This window comes from Fukomys damarensis, unplaced genomic scaffold (genome assembly GCF_012274545.1).
Source record: "Fukomys damarensis isolate Sample0158 unplaced genomic scaffold, DMR_v1.0_HiC HiC_scaffold_16, whole genome shotgun sequence".
Classification (NCBI taxonomy): domain Eukaryota; kingdom Metazoa; phylum Chordata; class Mammalia; order Rodentia; family Bathyergidae; genus Fukomys; species Fukomys damarensis.
The window spans coordinates 128660241-128684772 of NW_022900928.1; positions in this window are offsets into that span (position 1 = coordinate 128660241).

Below are 24532 nucleotides of genomic sequence, written 5' to 3' on the forward strand. Positions count from 1 at the left end.
AGTTTTTCTTTTCCCTTATTTCCTTTCCCTATTTTTCCATTTAGCTATAAATGTTTCTAGTTTCTCATTCTTTGTGGCTGTGTAGTACTCCATTTTATAGAAAAACCACATCTTCTTTATCCAACCTCTAATTGATGGGCATTTGGGTTGTTTCCAGTTTTTAGCTATTACAAACTGTGCTGCTATACACATGTGTGCATATATCACTGTGGTATGATCCTTTTAATTCTTTTGGAAAGATGCCCAGCAGAGGGATAGCTGGGTCAAATGGAACCTCTAATCCTAATTCTTTGAGGTATCTTCATATTGATTTACACAGTGGTTGCACCATTCTGCACTTCCACAAACAATGAAGAAGAGTTCCTTTCTCCCCACAATCCTGCCAGCATTTGTTATTGGTTGATTTCTTGGTAGCAGCCATTATTACCGGGGTGAGGTGAAATCTCAGTGTTGTTTTCATCTGCATCTCTCTGACCAGTTATGTTGAACATTTTTTCATATATTTATTTGCTGTTTTTCCTTCTTTGTCTGAGAAATGCCAGTTCACTTCAAATGCTCATTTTTTAATTGGATCTTTGTATTTGGGGGAGTCTGATTTTTTTTTTTTTTTTAGTTCTTTATATATTCTAGATAGTAGCACTTTGTCTGAGAAATAGCTGGTAAGAATTTTTCCCTACATTGTAGGTTGTCTCTTAGATCTACTGGTGATTTGTCTTGCACTACAAAAACTTTTCAATACATTGAGATCCCAGTTGTTTATTCTTTGTGCAAGTTCTCGTGCTACTGAGGATTTGTTCATAAAGTCTTCTCCTATGCCAATGTCCTCAAGAGTTCTACCTAATTTACTTTCCAGCAAGTTTAGTGATTCTGTTTTGATATTTAGATCTTTAATCCACTTGGATTTTAGTTTAGTGCATGGTGAAAGATAGGGATCTAGTTTTAATCTTTGGCAAGGGGAAAGCCAGTTTTTCCAACGCTATTGATTAAAGAGGCTATCTTTCCTCTAGTGAGGATGGTTGGCTCCTTTTCAAGGATGAGGTATCTGAGTATGTCTGGTGTTGCTTCTGGATCTTCCAATCTATTCCACTGATCTTAGGGTCTGTTTCTTTGCCAGTACCATGCTGTTTTTATCACAGTGGCTTTGTAGTATAGTTTCAAGCTGGGGATTGTGATACCCCCTCCCATGTCTCTGTTGCCTAGAATGGCTTTTGCTATTCTAGGTCTCTTCTGGTTCCTAATGAATTTTGGATTGTTTTCTCAAGTTCTATGATATACTGTTGGGATTTTGATTGGGATTGCATTGAATCTGTATAGAATTTTTGGAAGTGTGGCCATTTTCACTATGTTGATTCTTCCTACCCAGGAGCAAGGGACATCATTCCATCTTCTTATATTCTCTTCTATATCTTTTTTCAGAGTGCTATAAAAAATTTCTTTATTTTGACAAAGTCTAATTTACCTACTTTTGTTGCCTATGTTTTTGGTGTCATTTCCATTAATTGTTGCCAGTTGTAGTACCATGAATATCATGTCCAATGTTTTCTTTTAAGAGGTTCATATTTTGGCTCTTACGTTTAGATTTTTGATCCACTAATTTTTGTAAGCAGTATGAGTCTAACCTTTTCTCCCTTTTCTTCTTCTTCCTTCTCCTTCTTCTTGTTTTTAGCATGTGAACCACCAGTTTTCCCAGTACCATTTGTTGAAAAGACTTGAGCTGGACATGGTAGTACACACCTGTAATCCCAGCACTTGTGAGGCTGAGGCAGGAGGATCGCTGCCGGTTCAACACCAGCCTGGTTCCACTGCCTGCCTCACAAGTGCAAGGACCTGAGTTTGATCCCCAGTACAAAAAAAGAAAAAGTGCTGGAAAAACTGGATTTCCACATGACAAAGATTAAAACTAGATCCATATCTTTCACCATGCACTATACTAAAATTGAAAAGGATCAAAGATCTAAATATTAAAAGAGAAATACTGACTCTGATGGAAGATAAAGTAGGGAGAACTCTTGAAGACACGGGTGTAGGCAAAGACTTTATGAATAAAACCCCAATAAGACAGGAAATATCACCAAGAATCAACAATTGGTGTCTCATTAAAAAGCTTTTGCACAGCAAAAGAAACTATCAACAGAGAGAAGAGATAACCCAGAATGGGAAAAAAATTTTGCCAGCTGTTCCTCAAACAAAGTATTCCTATCTAGAACATACAAAGAATTCAAAATAATCAAATTTAAAGACCCAATCCAAAAACAGCCACCTGAAATGAATAGATATTTCTCATATGAAATATAAATGCAGCTGGGCATGGTGCCACACACCTATAATCCTAGCACTCAGGAGGCTGAAGCAGGAGGATCGCCATGAGTTTGAGACCAGCCTGGGCTACATAATGAAAGCCTGCCTCAAACCCCACCCCCCAAAAAAGAAAGAGAAATGGCAAATAAATTTACGAAAAACTGTTCAGCATCCCGAGTCATTTGAGAGATGCAAATTAAAACAACTCTGAAATTTCATCTCACTCCAGAAAAACTGGCTGTTATCCAGAAATCAACCAATAACAAATGCTGGAGGGACTGTGGGGAGAAAGGAACCCTTCTCCACTGCTGGTGGGAGTGCAGACTGGTGCACTCTGTGTGGAGATTCCTCAAAAAAACAAAAACTAGAGGTTCCATTTGACCTAGCCATTCCCCTTCTTGGTATCTTCCCAAAAGAATTACAAGCATCCTACCACAGCAGTATATGCAGGCCAATGTTTATAGTGGCATGATTTATAATGGCTAAACCTTGGAAACAGCACAAATGCCCATCACCCAGTGAATGGTTAAGGAAGATGAGGGTTTTTTCTACAACGGAGTACTACTCTGCCATAAAGAAGAATAAACTTGAGATGTTTCCAGGTAGATAGATGCATTCAGCAACCCGCAGCAGATGTACCTTGAGACCATACTCTTAAGTGAAATAAATCAGATACACGTGTTCAAATATTGCATGGTTTCTCTAGACCAAAATGTATAATACACATTGGAAAATGGGAAGAAAATGTTCAAACAGGAACGGGAAATAGGGAGGAGGAGGAAGGAAGAAAGAGAAAAGGAAAAACACAACTAGAAGGAACTATGGAAAAAAGCTTTTGTAAATAAGCAGAAGTGGGGTTGAAGGGAGGGAAGGGAAAGGGGAAAAAAGAATAAGCAAGATATGTCATGTACGGGCACAAATTCCTTAAGATGAATGTGATCATTATGTGTCTCTAAAATGTACCGATAAAACTGATTTTAAAACATTAAGTCTGTAAATTCGATGCATTAGCGAACTGGGCAGGATCATCTCTAGCCTGCTCCTTTCTAAAATTGTGACTGACACAAATGTCAAAGCTCACTTACAAATTCTGAGCCCCATAACACTGGCCTTTGCTCAGTTTACAAAGCACTGGGTCCCCCCAAATCCCACTAAGCCAGTCTGGCCTCCCAGAATTCCACATGATAATAGCACTGGAAGGCACCTGGGTCTGACCTTTGTGGGGACCTTGAGCCCCAGCTGCCTCTGATGGCTGGAGGCTTCAGAGATCACTGAAAGATTCGAACACTTGACTTCAATAGAGTTCACAGCCCTCTGCTCCAAACTCTGGGGCGTGTGTGCGCGCGTGTGTGTGTGTGTGTGTGTGTGTGTGCATGTGTGTGTGTTACTGAGGGCTGAACCCAGGGCCTTCACACTGATCTACATCCCCAGCCCTTTTTATTTTTTATTCTCAAACAATCTCATTAAGCCACTGAGCTATCTATGGGCTCAAACTTGCAACCCTCCTGCCTCAGCCTCCTAGAGCACTGGGATTACAAACATAAGCCACTGTGCCTGGCACTTTTCCATCTTTACATTGTGCTCTCCTTATTCTTTTATTCTGGCTAACAACTCCTCTGTCTGCACTTTCTGCCATTCTTTGTTTTTCCCAGCTGTCTCTTCCCCTGTTTTCTTGTTTTGTCTTGCTAAGCCCTCCTGCCCCTCACAGATGCCTTCTGAGTCTTCAAGCTGCCCCTCCTCCACCTCCTTCAGGGTCAGCCTCCCCACAGCTCCTCTCAAAGACCCACACCAGTCTTCCTGCAGTCACCGCCATTTCCAGGTCTTTGTTTGAGATATTTTTTCTCATGTGAGCTTCCGTTGTAATGTCTTGGTTGCTTGAGATCTGCCCACTAGTCAGCCATGATGGTGCCTGCCCATAGCCCCAGCACTCTGGGAGGCTGAGGCAGAAGGAGCTCAAGTTTAAACCCAGCCTGAGCAATATACGGCCTTAATGAGATCCTGTCTCATCTGCGGCTGGAGGAGGCCCGCGCTCAGCGACTCCAAGCCCTGACCACCAGGATTCGAGCTGCACGGGCCAATGAGCCCCCCGCCAGGCAGGCCAAGCTGATCGCTTTCAGCCCTGGGTCCTCCAGCCGGGAGGAGGGGAACATTGCGCGTGGAGGATCAGGGCGCAGTGGAGGGCGAGGAAGAGGAGGAGACAGAGGAGGACCAGAAAGACAAAGAGAAGGAGGAAGAGGAGAGAGACAGACAGCAGGAAAGGGAACAGGAGGGCGAGGAGGAGGAGGAGGAGGAGGAGGAGGAGGAGGAGGCGCAGAGTTGTAGCTTAGTGCAAAGGCCCTGGGTTCAGTCCTCAATAATACACATATCACAATGCCACCCCCCGAGTGTCCAACTGTTCTGGGTTTGCCTGGCTCTTCTGCCCTGGGATGGGAAGAGCTCCCTGCTCCCTCTCCTGCTGTCTCTCTGGTGCCTGGGACTGTGCCTGAGCACTGAGAATACTCAGTGAGACGTGTTGAACGGTGCATCAGGGGAAGATGAGGCTAATGCCAGCTTGTCTCTGGGTTCCCTCCCATTTTCTTCAGAAACACACTTCATTCAGGCACTCAGGGGCTCAGAGAGAGAGAGAGAGAAGAGCCAGCCAATATGGTGGACATAACCTTCCCTCACTGCCCACTTGGGAAGCTGTGTTCTCCCCCTGCTGCCTTCTCCATCTCCTGTCCCTTTGGAGGCCCAGCTTCCTCTTCCCAGAGCCCCATGGAGCTGCAAGCAGTGGGTCTCTCAGGGTGGGTACTTGACCACAGCCAGTCACCTTTCCTCAAAACTGTCCTGCTAGCTGGATGTAGTGGCACAGGCCTGTCGTCCCAGCACTCTGGGGGAAATTCCAGTTCTGGCCCAACCTGAGTAACTTAGCAAGGCCCGATCTTAACACAGACAACAGCGAGGAAGAGGGTACAGCTCAGTGCCCATGTTATCCAGTAGCTCCTTTTAAAGCGGCTCGCCAAATCAACGTTACCAGGTTCTTCTTGTCTGGAACAAAGAACTGAACATGACAAGCAAAAGGCAAAAATAAATAAATAAAGGTGCCAACATTTGTCCGAAAAGTGAAGGTAGGGAATAAACTGGCTCTGCAAGATGAACTCGGGCCAAACCAAAGAGAGGAAAAATTAAAAGCACAAATAAAGGTACACCCTGGTGGACACAGGGCGGGCTACCACGAAGAGGCACCTTAGCGGGATCTTCACGGCGCCTGTGCCCCTTTGGCTGCTCACATCTCATGGAAATTTCTTCGGAAACTTTACATACGGGGCCTGAGAGGGGTGCTGTGTGGCTCCTGGGGTCCCGCCATGCCTCTCTTCCCAGCCAGTCTAAGCCAGGCCGCTCTGCTGTCTCACCAGGGCCCTGCATCCCCAGGACCACCAACCACCACCACCACCACAAAAAAGTCCTGCGGGAGCCAGTTCCAAAGCCGGTCTCTCCAAGTGTCATCTCTAAACGGCCACTAGTGGTCACCCGTGCCTAAAGAAAGTGAGCTCAGTGCTCAAACAAGCGAGGGAGGCCAGGACAGCCAAAGAGCCAGAGGGGAAATGTGAGAGCCTCAGGTTCAGCCCCTCGGTCTGGGCTCCTCGGGTTGGGATGAGGTGAGGCGTCCTTTTCTAAGCTTTGAATTTGGTTTCTTCATTTGCAGTCAAAAGAATCCTGATCATTAGCCCTGTGCCCTGCTTTATTCCATTTCTCCACTCTCGTTTCCTTCCCCGCACCCAAAGAAAAGTTGGGTGTGAGTCTTCATGTGGGTGTCTGGGCAGCACAGGGCCGGGTGCAGGGGTACCATGTCCCTCTGCTTTGATTCTAAGACAGTCTGTGAGCTGACGAGGCCCTCCCCACACGGGCCAGCCCCTCTCAGAGCTCTCGCTGCAGACTGGGGTTTGGGCCCAGCTCTCCACAAAATGGCACCTTGTTTCCCTTACTGATGCTCTTTGGGCATGTACCTCCTTGGGGAAGAATGGGGGGCCTGTGGTCTGGGAATAGGATTCACGTGCTCCTGGGAGCCTGGGAACGTACCAAGTTGATCAGCAGCACAAATACAAGTATGATTATTATTATTATTATTATTATTATTATTATTATTATTATTATTATTATCACAGGTATCAAATACCAATGTCTTAACTGAGTAGCACCTTACAGGAAGTTCTGTGTGTTCACTTTTTTCAACAAATATTAAGGGAGCTGCCAGTATGGGGCACGAGTATGGGACAGACACATTTCTAAGCACTGAGACACAGCAATAAGCAAACAGAAACAACCAAAAACCCATAGAGCTCCCACTCCAGGGCAGAGAGGCAGACACCAAAAGCAATGAACATGAAAGAAAGGGAGAAGCATGGTGAAGAGAAATAGCCGTGGCTGCTTTGGAGAAGACACAGAGCCATCCATCCTCCTTGCCGAAGCAACATTTGAGCAGAGCCCAGGGAGAAGGAAGCCAGCAAGCCCGGGAACATGGGGGCTTCATGTGCAAGGGCCCTGAGGTGGAGGCTCCTGGCGCCAGAGAACAGGAGAGGACAGGAGGCAGACAGACTGAGCATGGAGTGGGCTGGGGGCTGTGTTAGGACTCGGCTTTCATGTGAAGTTGGTGAAATACAGAGCAAGTTGGTGGGATTCACTGGATAGCTATAATTAGAACCTTTCTATATTCTGTATTATATTTATGCGAAATAAATTTTCCTTTGCCCTATAGGGCTTCTTTTACCAGCCTCTCTCTTCTACATTTTTTCCTTTCTCTCCATTTAAATCTACATCCCTCTGTCTTCTCTCCTCCTGTCCCCCTTCCTTGTAGTCCTCCAGGATGCTCTGCTCCACACCCGATCCTCCTTCAGTCTCAGCTGCAGGCCTTTCTTCAGCTCAAAGCCCTGTACCCCTGCAGGCCACTACCTCTGTGTCTTTTTGTTTTCTGTCTTCTCTCCAGGGCCCGAGTCTCCCACCAGCCACTGCTGCTGCCCCAGCCCCTGATCCCCACAGCGAGGCTTCCAGCCGTACCCTCAGTGGCACAGCAGTGAGCCTTTGCTGGCCTGCACTATGTCATTAGCAGGGCCCTGGGGATGAGGTCTCACGGGAGGAACAAATCACCGTGGGGAAGGATGGGTAGAGCCAGCTCCTGGTGCCACCACACCCAGCCTGGCCAGTCGCTGCTGACAGAGGAAGCACCAAAGACTGCAAGCTTTGCACCCTCTGACCTGGGCAGGGTTCTGATGGAAGCGATAGGCAGTTTTCTGCCTCTCAGAGAGGAGCTCTGCATATCCCAGAACGGGCCAGTCTTTCTCTATGGTCCTGGGGTGGGCAGAACTTTGGGCCCCATGACCCTCACTCTCTGGCGTCACTCCCACAGTCAACTTATGTCATGTTGCCGATGTAATTAAGGCTCAGCAAAATAGGGGGATTCTCCTGGATCACCCAGCTGGACCCAGTGTGGTTGTGTGCACCCTTAAAAGGCCATGAGGAAGACAGAGGAATGCAAAGCACATCTCAGCAAAACTGGTGCTCGGTGTACAAGAACCAGCAGCCAAAGGCAGCGGCTGTCAACAGACCAAAGACAGGTAAATCCAGGATGGCACACAGCGCAGTGTATTAGGGAGACTCGTGTCTGGGCATGTGTGGGTGGTGGCCAGACAGAAGGGCACCCCAAGGCAGGAAGAAGGGATTAACCTGCTGAGCTAGAAAAAGGGACACCTTGGCTGGATAACCCCCGGGGTTTTCACAAAGGCTATCAACATGTAAAAGTGTCAGTTAAGAAACAGTCAAGGTGGCTGTGGCAGGCACAGCACACACAGCTGTCTTGATGACAGTCTTTTGTTTATCCTCTAGGGTGTGCACTGCATGCCAGGGTTACCGGTGGGTGGACTCGGGTCCAGCCGGATCCCTATGGGAGCAACATGCAACCCCCAATAGCAGGCACCGAAGATGGGGAGAGTCACAGACAGGATGGCAGGCACCCTCGAAGCTGAGCCGCTTCGGGTGACCCTCAGCCCTAGAGACCACAGCCAGCTGAGTTCCGCCAACCCCTGGAGTGAGCCCAAGCAGGTACTTCCTAGAGCCCTCCAGTAAGAACCCAGCTGGCTGACACCTTTATTTTGGCCTCGTGAGACCTCATGCAGCAAACACAGCTGAGCTCAGCGGGGAGTTTTGATCAACAAGACTGTGGGATAATAAATGGTTTTGTCTCCCAATGCAAAATTTGTGGTAATTTGTCATGGCAGCAAAGAGAGACTGACACATTTTCTCCAATGAGACAAAAATAAAGAGGGGCTGTTTGTGAATCTGGCCCTGTGGAGCTGACAATGATCATAAATGTCATTGAAAGTATGGGAGCCAGTTATAGTGGTGCACACCTGTAAACCCAGCACTCTGGAGGCTGAGGCAGGAGGATCCCACAAGTTTGAGGCCAGCCTGGGCTACAAATTGAGTTTAAGGCCAGCCTGAACTACAGAATAAGGCCCTGTCTCAAAAGAATAAAACATACATATGGTAACCACATTTCTTCCATTATACATCTGTAATAATTTCCATATACATTTTTCTACGCAGAAAAATGGAAGGATTTAGCCAACTTGTTAGTTATGGAAATCCCCAGCGATGATTATATTTCCATTTGCTTCTTTGAACTCTATATTGGTCCACAGCAGGGTTTCTCAACTTCAGCACTGTTCACAACTGGGGACCAGATTGTCCTCTGTTGTGAGGCCGGACCTAGGGCACACAGGATGTTTAGCAGAATCCCTGGTCTCTCTAGATGCCAGTATCACCCCCAACACACACACGGTGACAACCAAAATGTCCCCAGACATTGCCAGTGTCACCTGGGATTCGCACCCCTCTGACCTCTGGTCTACAAGTAAATATGATGTGTTTATACAATGAAAAAGTTAAAGATGTACAGAATGATAAAATGGATAGAAATGCAGATGGCTACCTGCCATCATCATGATGATGGTGAGCGCACAGACAGATGAATGGATGGTATAAAATAATGTATAATTCTGTTAGTCAGTGTTCCCTCCCTGTATCGAGTTCCTGAGGCAGTCAACCTATAAAGAGAAGAGGTTTAGTTTGGCCTATGGTTTGGGAGGTTTCAGTCCATGGTCAATGGCCCCAGCATTTGGGAGCCTAATGTGCAGTAGTGCATCATGGTGGGGGCGAAGCTGCCCAAGTCATGGCCAGGAGAGAAAAGACAGGAATGAACAGGCTCCACTCTCCTCTTTAAGATCACATCCCCCACCTATGGAAGCCTTCCCAATAGGCCCCACCCCTCAAAGTTTCCACAACCGCCCGGTAGTGTGATGCTGAGGACCAAGCCTTCGACGCCTGCCCTTTGTGCGCAGATTTAAGGTCCAAACTATGATAATAAGAGAGGAAGAGTGACACGGAGGAAAGACACACTGAGTACCATTAGGAGACGCCACTGAGATTGCTCCCCTGAGCTTTTCCCGGCTTCCTCCGACGCAGGAAGGTGAGTGACTAGTCCCTAATTCTCCAGAAGGTGTCGCCCAGGTGAGTGCCCACAGTGCTGTCCTCTGGAGGCTTGCCTGTATTCCAACACTGCCAGAATAAAAATACTTTTGATACTCTTCTTTGGAATTTCTCTTCAGAACAAATAATATACACTTTTGAATAACTTCAGAGAGGGTCACTATTCTTCTTTTTTTTTAAGTGAAACATAAGAAACAGATACGTTTAAGCCAGGTGTGGTGGTGCATACCTACAATTCCAGCACTCGAGAGGCTGAGGCAGGAGGATTGCTGTCAGTTTGAGGCCAACCTGATCTATATAGTGAGTTCAAAGCCAGCCTGAGCTACATGGTGAGATTGTTTCAAAAAAAAAGAAAGAAAGAGAAAAAGACATTTAATTCTGGATTCAAGTGTGTGCAAAATAAGCTGTAAGACTACTTTTACGTGCATCTTTGTTTTCCTTGTGGGTTGAATTTTGTTCCCCTAAAAGACATGCATTCCCAGGAGCTCGGGATGCAAACCATATTTGAAAACAAGGCCATTGCATAGAAATTAAAACAAGGTCATGTTTGAGCTGGGTAGGCCCCTAATCAGATGCCTGGTGAAAACAGAGGTGCACAGAGAAGAAATAATACGAAGATGCAAAGGGAGAAGATGGCCACGTGACTGGAGTGATGTGGCTGAAAGCCAAGGAATGCTGATGTTGGCCAGCAGACCCGAAAGCTAGAGGAGACAGAGAAGCATTCTCCCTTGGAGCTGTCAGAGACAGCACGGTCCTGCTGGCATCTTGACTGCAGGCTTTTGCTTCCAGAGCTGCAAAGTGAGACACTTCTGTAGTTTTACCAGTTTGGAATATTTGTCAGTGCTAGGAAACTAACCCAGTTGTCTACTCAGCATCCATTTCTCTCTACCTAACAGCACCCAAATTTTCACATGTTGCATTGACCCCTTCAGCACACCATCCAGTGCCACACAAAAGCAACCGACTCTCACTGCCAGGTTTGGACCCTGACTGCCTAAGTCTATCAGCATCTTTGACTGCCTCTCCCAAAAATTCACTGGCCCAGGGCTGGACCTGCATCTTAAACTGGGTCAATCAGAGTGACTTCTAGGACTCTTACTTAGAATGGGGAGACAGAGGAATAAACATAGAAGAACGGGGACTGCTGGATATAAACTAGAAAAAGCAAGGCCAAGATTGCATTGACTGCAATTATCTTTAAGCACAGTCAACAGGGTAGGCAACGAAGCAGAGATACACAAAGCCTTGGGGTCCTTGGAGATGATCCTTGAAGCATTAGGTCAGGGTGCTCAGAAATACACTGACCTTACAATCTCCCCATAATGTCTTCATTGCTTAAGACCATTTGACCTGGATCTCGCATTCCTTGTAACGCAAAGCTTCCTAGCTGAAAAGCTGACACCACAGGGCAGTGTGGACTACCTCCAGCAGAAATAGAGGGCTTTAAGAGAATCCCCCTAAAAAGTTGGGCATGGTGGTGCATGCCTGTAATCCTAGCTCTCAGGAGGCTGAGTCAGGAGGACTGCTGTAAGTTCAAGGCCAGCCTGAGCTACATACTGAGATCCTGTCTCAAAAAGTAAATAAAATGAAAAATTTAAATTTAAAACTTTTTTTTTTAAAAAGGAGGTTTTTAGCCGGGCATTGTGGGTTGCAGGAGAATCACTGTGAGTTCGAGACCAGCCTGGGCTACATGAGTTCCAGGTCAGTCTCAACTACAGAGTGAGACCCTGTCTCAAAAAACCAGAAAGAAAAGTAAAAAGGAGGTTTCTCTTATCACTAAAGGGGCCTGGGAAAACTATAGACCAGCCCCAGATTTTAACTAGAAGACACTGTGGGGCCCATATCCCTGGACACATTCCCTATGCAGGAAGGCTATACATTGCCAATACCTGAACCTTGGCCTGCACTGTATTATCTGGCCAGGGAGGGTCCAGACCTAAGCAAGGCAAGCCGGAAGTGCTAGTGACAAGAACCCAGAAGTAGTTGTCACAGGGCAAGGCAGGAAGTTGTTGAGTCAGTACCACAGCTCCTTGGCCTCTTAGTAGGGATAATCTTGCGATCTCTGGCCTGAAAACTCACCCTTTATTAGCTCATTCTCTTTCCTATCTCATTTCACACTACTTGCACTCAAATTTATGTTTCAGGATCTGTTTCTGGGGAGACCAAAACCAAGATACCAGGAAAAGACAAGGTGATTTCAAGCTGCAGATTTGGGGGTTGGCAGGTGTTGGGACATTCCTTGCTGCTTGTCCAGTCAAAAAATCCATCACACAGAAGTTCTGGTTTTACTCATGACAGAGTTTCCTGCCTAAGACCTGAGGACAGGAGGCAACAGGGGATTTCCATTCCCTTCTACATGTTCACCACCTCTTGAAGCTGAAGATAGTCACACACCTCTGATGACTTCTTCCTGCCTCTTGAGCTTTCCATTTCCTGTCACAATGCCCTAGGAAGGGGGTGAATTGTACCTGGGAATCACACCCCACATGATGTCAGTTTCATAAAGTCAGGGCCGGTAGTTGTTCTCAGTCAGGGTAGTTAGTTGCCAACAGCTCAGTGGCCTTATTTGCTTTGCTTCTCCACTTTGTTTGATTAAATTATAGTTCATATATATATACACATAGTTAAAAGTTAATCATTTGCAAGTACAGTTCTGACACTTCTTTGCTTTTTAAATCTTTATTGATTTATAATTCATAAATTGAAAGAGCATAAAACAAAAATGTACACCTGAATGAATTGTCATTAAGTGGACAAATTTCTAACAAGTCCATTCAATGGGGTAACCACCATTATCCATCAAGATGTAATTCTGACAGAGTGCAGGAAAATCTATCCAAAATACGGCACCTTGGTATACTGAGTAAACAAATTGAGAAATCCCTGAAACATGGGCTTAGGGAAATTTTCTTACCTTCCCAGAAAGTGGGTCATAGAACCCTCATGTGACAGGTGTCCTGCCCTCTGCCTGGAAGCCAAAAAGAATCTGAACAAACAGGCCTTGCTAAATTCCTCCAGCGTACCTACCACTGGGTCATACTCCCTTCCCACCTAATCATATTTCTAAGCAACTCTCCTTCTGTCATTAAATCTATGCATAAAAACCCAATTTTCACTGGAGCTATGGGTCTTCATTTCTGAAGGCCTCCACATCACATAGAATTTTAGCTCAATAAATTTGTATGCTTTTCTTTTGTGAATCTGTCTTTTGCTACAGGAGTGTCTGCTGTGAACCTTGCGACAGGTGAAAGGGAAAAATCTTTTCTCTCCCATGATTCCACAGTTTTAATTTTCCCATCTCAAATGAACTATTGTGTCCTATGCAAGGTAGAGACCAAAGTTAATTTTTTCTATATGAATGTTCAATCAATCCAATATCTCTTACCTGGAAAAAAAAAAAGCACCCTTTCCTCACTGATTTGCCATGGAATCTTTGCCATAAATCCCAGCGACCACATGTGAAAACACTTTCTTGACTCTCTTTTCTATTCCACCCATTTATTCACTTATTCTTGCACTACTGTCAGACTGTCTTAGTTTTACAGTAAGTCACACAATTGGGATTACGTAAGTCTTCCAAATTTGTTTTTTCCCAGGGTTGTTCTAAATCATTTGGATTGCCACATAAATTTTAGAGTCATGATCTCAATTTATTACAAAGTAATCCAGTAGGAACCTATAGGATAGAGGATACTGGAGATCTAACTCGGGTCCTTGCACTTGCCAGCAGAACCACTGAGCGAAATCCCCAGCCCTATAGGATAATTTAAGAAGAACTGGCATCTTAGCAACATTTAGTCTTTCAATTTATGTCAAAGTGTAGACATGTAGACCTTCTCTTATTTTGGCCTCCTTTAAATTTTCTCAGTAATGGTTAGTGTTTTCACTGTAGAAATCCTGATCATCTTGCTTTATATTTATCCTAGCCATTGCACATTTTGTGATTTTTTTTTTAAAGGCCAACAATGAAGGTAAAGCAAGGAAGGGAAAGGTGAGTGCTCCATATGCCAATCCCACTTGATGCTGGTGCCATCTCTGGATGTTCTACCTGATACTTCCTTTAGAAGTTTATTTCTATCAGTTTGTTTTTAGTATCCAAAGCAACCCTGACACTCAGTTCCCTTAGTGGAGAATGGGTCATCCATGGCTGGACTCATGCCTAAAGCTTAAGATTCGGAAGCTGGTGTCCTACAGACTGGGACAGAATGGGGTGTCTGCATTATCAAGGGTCTGTAGAGTTTCTCCCAAAGCTCTCTACTGTATCTTGCCATGTCTGAATCATTTACCAGGTTCCTAAAGCATCACGGGAAATTGAAAACCTAGGGACTAGGATTTTAAATCAGAGCCTGACAAGCTGGGGGAAGGGCAGTGACCCAACTCCTGTGAGTCTGTGGAGGCCAGAAGTCCACCCGCCAGCCCCCAATTTCTCCATCTACCAGCAACTTCTCTCCTCTCTCCTCTCTCTCTCTCTCTCTCTCTCTCTCTCTCTCTCTCTCTCTCTCGTCTGGGATCATTACAAAAAGAAGTGTGCATCATTTCACAAAACTGCCCATTGTTGGGCAAGATGGAATTAACATATAAGGAAGTAGAACAGAAAATGAAGTGTGCACATAAACTGAATGAAGTAAGCAAGGTGTGAGTACACCTGGAGGTAATAAAAAAAGGTCAGAGCCAAGGAGTGAGAAGAGGCCAGGGTCAAAGGCAGAGTCAGGGTCAGAACAACACTGATATCAGAGCTAACCCCAGACTCCGCCTGCTCCTCAGAGAGCAAAACTTAGTTTGCCCATGGTCACTCTCCTTGTGCTGGGATTCCTGCACAAGTCCTGAGCCTCCTTCCTGTTCTCCTGGCTTCCAGCTCTGCCCCCTCCCCTCAGCCTACTGCCCCACTGGCAGCCACAGTGACCTTTTAAAAGTCAGCCCAAAAGGGGAGGAGAGAACACTGAAACTGCGGCTTGTATGTGATAGAGTTTTGAATCCAGAATGTTTAATTTAAACATTAAATATTAACAACCCAATTTAACAATTGGCCGAGGAACTGGATAGACTGTTCTCTGAAGAAACTAGACGAAAGAGCCAACAAGTATGTGAAAAGATGCTCAACATCGTTAATTGTGAGGGAAAAGCCAATCAAAACTACACCCACATTTTGACTACGCTCGGTAAGATAAGACAACAAATATTGGCATGGACGTGGAGCACTAGAACCCTGAAGCTTTCCTGGGCGTGACTTAAAGCAGTGAAACAGTTTGTCAGCTCCTCCAAAGGTTAACAGAGTAAGCATGCAGCCCATCAGATCCTACTAGGCACACCCCCAAGAATACCACGGAGCAATTGGAACGGAAATAAAAGCATGGAAATGTGCAATATAGATGACTGTCTTTAACCTACTGTTGAGTCGGGACAGATGAGTACAAATCATGTGATTCCATTTGTACGAAGATGAAAAACAAGCAAAACTGATTTTTGACCCATACCAAGACTACGGGAAGGAACCCATATTTATAGGCATTTCCGCCCTAGAGAATTTCTCCCCTCAGCGAGAATCGCAGCCTCAGTTGCTACCTGGGCTCTCAAATTTTCTCCGCTTCATCTCTGAGCTTCTATTCGATGTCAGTTCCAGTCTACAAATGTCTTTCTCTACTCTGCAGAATCTAAGATGACTTTGGAAGCACCTATGTTCAGCCCTCTCACCTGAAAAAGGACCTCTTGTTCCTTACTTGCCACTCAAAAATCCTAGCAAAGGCTTCTAATAGCCAGAGATCATATGTTTATTAGTAAATAATAGCATAGGCGCCTCTGATAAGCCCTGTGATTGGAGTGGAGGGAGACTTTTTTTGAGGGATGTGCTGTTTTCACAGGACAAATGGGTGCTCAACAGTCTCATAGCCAAACACGCCACTCAGGCCCCACGCTTTCCTGGAATTCGACAGATGCCTCCTCTCCTTTCAGGCCAAGATTTTGTGCCTCTGTCTGCTCCCAGATTGGTCCTCACAAGTAAATCTTGCAGCCAGTTCCCCAACATTCTTATGAAATCCGCCCCCATTTCTATCCATTGCTGGTACTGGCCTTCTCTCTAGGTGCCCAGGGGCATTTTCAACCTTCAAGGAACCCACATACTGCACTATAATTATGCTTGCCTTGCCAACTTGGCAATGCCTACTCAATTTTAAATGCGTGTGCCTTTGACCCAAGATTTCTGCACCTAGAAATGCATCTTATGCTCATAGAAACATGTTCACAAGCAAACAAATATATGTTTGAACATATCTACAGAAAGAAAAAAATGGAAGGAGGAGGTTGGACTCCAAATATTTATCTCATAAATGATAATCCATAGACACAGTGGAATATTTTATAGCTGTTAAAAGAATGAGGTTCTAATACGGATAGAAGTGCAAGATACTTCAAAACGCAAGTTGCCAAACAACATCTATGATAAAAATGAAAGTAAGGATAATGACAAAAATAACAGTACTGTACCTATGTTACTGGGTACAGAGGAAAAAAAGTTTGAGCAATCTACATCAAACCATTATCAATCTTTAGGTGCTGGGTGTTATAGAGTGATTTAAAGGGACTTTCATCTTCCAATATTTCTGCAATATTTTAACTCTTTAAAGAAAGTGTATTTCTTTAGGATCTAAAACATCAAATAATGGTCTGCTTTTGTTGTTGTTGTTGTTGTGTGTTTGTTTTTCTGTTTTGTTTGGGGGTTTCTTTTTTGGTACCAGGGATCAAATTCAGGGCCTTGGGCAATGGCACAACTGAGCTAAATCCCCAGCCCTGGTCAGCTTTTTAAGAAAAGTTCTTGAAAGCCGGGGATAGTGCAACAGGTGTCATTGGACTGCCTTTCAGACAGATGTCTTGCATTTGCAAGGTTGTTTAAGAATTCAGACTTATCTCTTAGCTCACTGACCCATAACACAACAGACTAAATGTTGGACATGGGAAAATCCTCAGGGACAAAAGAGTTCATTCAAGGAGATCTGTCAGCATGAGCTATCTCAGAATCAGGAGGCACAGGCACCCTGCCTATGGGGGCAGGGAAGGCTGGGGAGCTGGCCAAGGGCCCGGGCTGTAAAGCTCTTCCTTGTAGGTGAGAGTGGCGCTGGTGGCCTTGGCTTTGCTGGGTGGGTGCTGTGGGTGCCGGAGTGGAGGAGATCAGGAGGATGAAGCCTGTATACCTCAGAGGGCTTCAAAGCCAGGACCTGTGGGAGCAGAAGACAAAGGCAGGGCGTGTCTGGGAGGAGAGTAGTGGTCGGGAATCCAGGGCCTCAGAGATCCGCATGGAACCTGCATTCTGAACTTTGCTTTGTTTAGAAAACAAATGCCTTGTGGTAGAATACACATGAGATAAAATTCACCATCTTAACTGCTTCCGGTACACAGTTCAGATGTTGTTCAGGCATTGATTTTGGTGGGCAGCCATTATGAGCATCCATCTCCAGAGTTATTCTCATCTTGAGAACCAAAATTATGCCCACTAAACAACAGTTTCCCATTCTCCCCACCACCCCCAGTCCCTGCACCACCAATCTACCCTGCGTGGTTATGCTCTGGATGACAGGGGCATCTCTTACAGGTGGAATGCATAGGGGTTTTTATAGTGTGTCTTTTGTGACTGCCTTATTTCACTTGGGGTCCCATTCTCAAGGTGCAACCACACCACACTATGTGTTGAGGCTCAGAAAAAAAAAGAGCAGCCCCAAGTAGGGCACTCCAGTGAATAGTTTAAATTGAAGGCACTTTGGAATTTCCCTACCTGCCTCAAATCTAGTCTTTCTCCAGTTAACTCATCAACTGGGGGAGTCTGACTCTTAAAGGGGACCAAAGGTCAAAACCTCACCCAGGGAGAGTTGGGCATAGCCTGTTACCTGTCCTAATGCTGCTACTGGAGAGAATTTATCTGTACCACCACAAGGCAATCTTTTCTCTCACACACCTCCTCCCTCATCCTCCCACAACCCAGAGCTCCCTTCTGAAGTCCCAAGCCTCTGTTTCTTTCTGGAGTTCAGAATACTATGTAAAATTTAATCATCCGGCCCACCTTTGAATTTCACATTTTGTGTGACTCCATGCATATGCACAAAATTCAAATGGTTTCCTCCTGTTAATCTGTCTACTGTCAGTTTATTCCAGAGATTCAAATTACAGGACCTTCAAAGTAAAAGAAAAGCTTAAAATTACTCTATATGTATCAGAAACGTTCTTTTGTATGGCCAAATAATATTCTACTGCATGAATCTGCCACATGTTGCTTATCCACTGAGATAAATGGATTGGTTCCACATTTTAACTACTGTGCACATTGCTGCTGGGAAAATAAATACTGCATACAAATCCCTCTGTAAGAGAAGTCAACCTGAGCTTTTCTGACATGGGGCACCTCTGAGTCAGATAATGATTTGCCTTCTACCTCTCCAAGTATGTACCCATCTTATGCTTACCTCACTTAATTTTTCACAGCTGGCAGGGAGGCAGGGCAGCTATCTCCTGTGTAGAAGGAAACCAGGGATCATGCTCATGGTGTTGGCTCTCCCACCCTTTAAGGGTTGACATTTTCCCCAAGAGCCCACCTGATGCCCAGTTCTGCCTAAGTTTCTGCTTACTCTCGGTGGGCCTTCCACCATACGATGTATTATTATTTCAGGGTATGCAGCCATAGATGAGAAAGATTTCTGGGTCTCCATACACACACAGGCACATCCACCAACCCTTCCTTCAAGACAGCTGTGTAGGCTAGGCACTGGTTTCCAACACTCAACCTCCAAACCATTAAAGTTCTTCAGAAAATTTCAACATTTTGCCAAGAATGTGGACACTCCCCCCATCCAGGAGGGTGTCAAATCATATCACACATACAAAGTTTTGTCCCAGACCAATTTGGGGGGACTTTTCTTTTACAGATTATTGACATCAAACTCTTGTGCAGTATCCACTGAAGGAGCCCACAGTGTCATGAGACGAGAAGGAGGGTTGGGGAGCTGACACCTCCATTTCCCAGCTCTGTTCCAAGAACCTCTGTGATCACTTTGAGTCCCTGACACCAAGGCGAAGTGGACCTGCCCCTCCGCAAAGGAAAACTCCTTTCTTTTTCCAGGGGGCGCTCTCCAACCCTGGTGCAGCCAACATGTACTGTATATTTCCAAATAGCTACAAGGAGGATTTTGAATGTTTCCCTTCATGACTTTAAACCAACCAACACAAAGCAACGGTAAATGTTGAAGGTAATGGATATGCTCATTACCCTGATCTAATCATAGCCCATTGTGTGTGTGTGTGTGTGTTGAAAGGTCACACAGCACCCTGTGAGTATGTATACTTACTGTACTATGTCAATTAAAAATAATAATTGGCAAAAGTAAAAAGCAGGAGAGTTTGAATAGATATCCAGAGCCCACCCTATCACAGTGACCAAACAGACATCCCCTGGTCTCTCCGCAGCCTCCCAGACACCAGCTCCACCCTCCCTGCTCAGCCATTGGCTGTTGCCCAGTCTGCCCCCCAACTCCCAAACTGTCCTTCCCACTTTATTACTCCTGAACTTCACTCCCTGAAGCTGGGCCCCAGAATATACCTTTGCATATTCAGAGACAGGAATGTGCCCCAGCCCCTCCCACCCTGGGCAAAGGCAGCGGGTGAGTGGGTACACCACTGCCCGCCCTCCACTCCCTGCTCCACAGCTCCATTTGGAGGCTCGGGCTTTGTCAGGAAAGGAGCTCTTACACGAAATACACTGCCAGCCCCAGTGGTTGCTCCCTTCCATCCTTTGGAACAAAATGTGCATCTCAGCAAAGGCTGGGGGTGAGACAGATACCAGCTGCAGACAGGGACAGAGCTGATGGCAGTGAGGCTGAAGACCACCCCTGAGGACCCACCTGCTCCCACAAGCACCTGCCCACCTCAGAGTCGCACCCAGCTTGGAGTCTGCCCAAAAGTGAGGAGAGGAACATGGAAGGAATGTGGAAGAACGAAGCTCTTATTTCATTTGAACACTTGAAACTAGAACTTCAAAGCAGAATTTGCTGCTGTCCTTGTTTTAAGCAGCTAATATAATTCAGGGACTGTGCTGGGTGCTAAGGACAAACTTTTGAAAAGGTGCCCTCTAAAGCACAGGGGCCTCTGTGAGAGACAGCTATAAACAGGCAATTCTGTCCACACAGGCAGGGTGCTAGGAAGCCCCCCAAGGGATCTGAGCAGAGGAACCCGGTATGAACCTGGGAGCCAGCAAACATGACAGAAATAACACAGTGACATGAACGCTGAAAATAAAATTCGGGTTGAGTAGGAGTTAGGGAAAGATGAGAGGGTGGGGTGGGAAGGTGCTGGGGGAGAGGGGGTGGTGCACAGGCCTGGGGGGTCCAGGGAGGAGGCATCTGTAGGCCTGAAGGCCAGGGACTGAGAGGTGGACAGCTGGGAAGAGCTGTAGACAGTGCCCCCAGGGAAGACGAGAGCTGTGTGTCCAGCTGGTGGGTTGGGTCTTAGCTAGAAGGTAATTAAAAGCCATTAAGGAGACCAGGAAGGGAGCGGCCGGGAGGGAGACAGCCATGGAGAAAGGCTGAGGCACTAACAGGTGGGAGAAGATGAACAATGGGGCAGGAAGGAAGACTTGGAGAAGTCCTAAAGAAGCCCATCAGGGAGCGGTGCATGTGGGTGGGGAGCTACTAAGGGCGGGGTCTAGTAACTGGCCAGGACCCACACATCTCTAGATAAGGAGCAGGTTCTCAGGCACAGACAATCATTTGAACCTTGCCCTTGCCTTCCCTGGATTGTGGCTGGGTGGAGTGTACTCCTCTGGGTTCTGGAACATTCTCCAGAGTGCCTCACAGCTGCCCACAAGTAACTGAAAGGACACTCCTGACCTCCCTTCGGGACCATGAAGTAGTCACCTCCCCAGAGGCCTGCACAGAAGCCCCATGTCCCACGGAGCCTGACACCTCTGACTCTCTGCTGGTTCCACAGGGCGGTGCTAATGTCACTGGTTGTCCCCTGTTAGAAATGGCCAGGTGAAAGAACAGTGTATCTTCATCCACTGTGGGGTCCGGGAGAAGTGAAGATGGAACCCTGCACAGCGTCGGGTACTGAAGGCTGGCCAAGGAAGATGGGCCGGCACAGGTGCAGCCCGCCAGGGGTCAGGGAAGGGCGGAAGTGGCGTCAAAGTGCGCCCAGCTTGGCTCCAAAAGAAGCTGGCTACCCAACTCCTGGTCTGCTGAGCCTCTTCAGCCACAGTAGCAGCTGCTCTGGGCCCTGTGCCAGCCCTTCCAACAACTCACTTATGCTCATGGCGGAAGAGGTGCTATCACAACGCCTCATTACTATCAGCTGTTGATATTTTTATTGTGGCTCTGCCCGGGTCATCTCTTGCTGTCCCATGACCTCCTGCCCAGGTCCGTGGCCCACTGAGCCCTCCAGACCCAGCTTAGGGCTAGACCCCACATCTCCAGAGGAACAACAGCCTCTGCTCCCTACCCTGGGGCAGCTGCCCCCTCAGGAGCACTGTGTCTGAGCTCACAGGCATCTGGCACAGTCCTGAGGGGTCAGGGTAGGGAGATGATCCAAAGACCCCTTCCTTCCTCCACTCACAGCCCCTCCATGCGCCACACACGCAACACCCTCGAATCACCAATACCCACTGCAGGCTCTTCCCGAAGAAGGTGCCCTGTCCTCCTGTCCCCTGCTCTGGCCCCTCTCTGACCCACATAAAGCCCTCCTGCTTCCTCCCAGGCTCTCTATGGCCCCTGGAACAGTCCTGAAGGAGAGCAAACAGGGTCCCAAGCTCAGGTGGCCTCAGCTGTGTGCTGGGCCACTCACCACAGGCGCAGGGACCGCAGCCCCTCAGCCTGCCTCCTGCTCCAGTTCCCACTGAGCACAGCTCTGCCTGCCCTGGCATGTCCCAGCGTCACCAGCCTCCTTTGCCATCCTGGGACTCCCCGGCCCACCTGCTCCCTGGGTCCCCTCTCTCTGCCGATCTTCCACACCCCAGCAGCGGCTCACAGCCATTCCAGTGCTGGCAAGCCCAGTCCAGGCTCCAGGCCTTCCGTTCTGTCCTTTCTTCCATCTTTAAGCACAGAGACACCCGCTGGTGCTGGAGGGATGTGTTACCCACTCTCTGGGGAAGTCAGAAAGCACCGTCTCAGAACACAGCAGGTCCTCATTTCTCGAACAGGAGCTTCAGTCAGAAAACGCGGTTTGATGGTGGGCTTCTGAGAAGGGAAGACAGGCACTTAGGCGGCTGCAGGGTATGAGGGGACCAAAAGGGAAGGCAGTTTCACTAATACTTCTAAAGAAGAGCCACAGCAGAAGTGGTCAGGAGGCTTGGCCACGTCCCCCACCTGTGGCCTTCCTCCATCAGCCAGGGCCCTGCCCAGGCCCTGGGGCCACAGCTTGAGAGGCACCAGATGTACAGTCAGCAGCTTCTGCGGGGCTGTGTGGGAATCTATGTGGGGCACCTGGAACTGGGGCGCAGCCACTTCCTCAGTTCTGGGCAAGCCGGCATGGCCTTACACAGCCTTTTCCTGCGCGCCAGGCTCTCACCGATTGCCTTGGTCCGTCCGCCTCCGGATCCCGGTAGTTGGCAATCCTCCGCCCACACGCTCCCAGGTAATTTCCATTGTGTGGCCCACGCAGACCTAGCTCTCCAGCTACTCAGGCTCTCACTGTCAGTGTCATCGCAAAGGATGAAGCCCCAGAAAAGCTCTCTGCGGGGAGGAGCACCTGCAGCTTCCCCGCCCCACCACAGGCCCTCGCTTCGGGTCTGTCCCTAGGCTCCCCTTGGTCCTCGAGGAAGGGCGTGGGCAGTCTCAGCCCCCTGGAGAGTCCCCGCCCCTCCTCTGGAGGACAATGTGGAGGATGACAGAGCTAGTGGCAGCAACGGGCCCCCCTCCCCATGCTGTGATCTCAGAGTCCTTGAGAAGAGAAACTGGCTGAAATGAGCCCCAGCAGGGATCATGGGGAAGGACTCCCGACAGAGAGCAGCGGGTAGCAGAGGAAGACAGGCAGAAGCGATAGTTCAGATCTTTATCACATTGGTTTGCAGTTTCCGTCCCCATACCCCCAGCTTCCTTCCTGATTCTCTGCCCAGCCCAGCGGGTTTGGGGAACACGCCAGCCAACCACAGCCTAGGGCAGCACAGGGCCGGGTGGGCAACCAGTGGGTTGGTGGTTGAGAGAGCCAGCTCTAGAGTGAGATGGGATTCCAGCCTCACCCTGGAGCGCTCTAAGCCTCAATTTCTCCATCTGTAAAATGGTGACGATATCCCTGACCATCCTGCAGGACTGCTGAGACCACTAAACAAGAACTGTGGGTGGCACAGGGCGGGGCCTGGCACACGGTAGGAACTCTGGATATCAGCTGCTACTGTGGTCTTCCTGGCAATGGTAGCTGGAGAACCGAGGGCCTCCCACAGCCTGCAGACCAGTGCAAGGGTGCTGCATGCTTTAAGGGACGATGAGGGAATGCTCCCCACCTGAAGCTGTCATAACCCATGTTATTTCCCTCGGCCTCTGTGTCTACAATTAGACATTGGTTCCCCCGGGGTAAATCCAAGCAGCATGTCAGGTCATGGGATCCGCAAGGAAGTGTGGGGTACACCATTGTCCCTGGGGCACAGAGGGGTCCAACTAGGGCTTGCTTAAGGGTGAGGGAAGGGGAGAGATGGAGGACAGGCCTGATTTTCCACAAGCCACAGACAGAGGAGGGGCTTGGAATGTCAGGCAGCCACAGTGCCCCTCATGGGGCCAGGGGACCCCAAGATCTAGCCTCCCCTGGGCTCTCTGTCATCACTTCCGGAAGCTGAGTTTCTGCATCTGAGAAAGAAGTACCTGACTCGGGGTTGTGGCTAGGATCAAATGAAGTGACTTATGCAAAACCCTTCAGACAGAGCTAGTCAGATGTGATGTATCAGTTAGTCTGCTCCGGCTGCCAAAACCAGGGAGCTCAGACTGGGTGCTTTAAATGACAGAAATCAATTTTCTTATGATTCTGGGGGCTGGAGGTCAAAGGTCAAGGTGTCTGCAGGTTGCTTCTTCAGCGACCCTGTCCAGGGCTTGGTGATGGCCGCCTTCTCCCTGCACCCCACATGTCACCCCTCTGTGTGTGCCTGCATCCTTCTCTCCTCTCCTTAAGCAGACCTCAGTCCAGTTGGCTTATGCCCCATCCACATATGTCGGGAGCAATTCTACATAATTTGGGGGGAAATCATTCCACAGTTAAACTGAGGCCAGGCCTAGTTTTCCTGCCTACAGGCTAGCTATGGCACATCCAGACATAACTCCATTTTTGTCTCCAGTTACAGCTGAGACCTCAATGGCCCCGTGAGGCTGTGACACTCAAGGGCAGGATTGGATTGCATCAGCTAAAGGCATCCTGATTCCTTGAGAACCAAGTAGAAAGGCCTCACCTGGGGAGGGACAAATCATTATCAACTTGACTCCTCCCATCTGTGATTGTGAGAATGCCCTCCTTACAGTCCTCAACCTAAGAACCTAGTGAGCTAAGATCTTCATCATCATAAGATCCACATGGACATAGGTTTACCAAGATCACCGCCGCCCCGTAAGTCACCTGATGCTCCTTCTGATTACTGTGTGTACCCAATAAATAGTGGCCACCTTGGAGAGTCTTTGTCTTTCTCCACTCTGAGACACTGACCTCCCTGGCCTCCATATACTTTGAAATTACCCAAGTCTCTATTGTCTTTTTTTTTTTTTTTTTT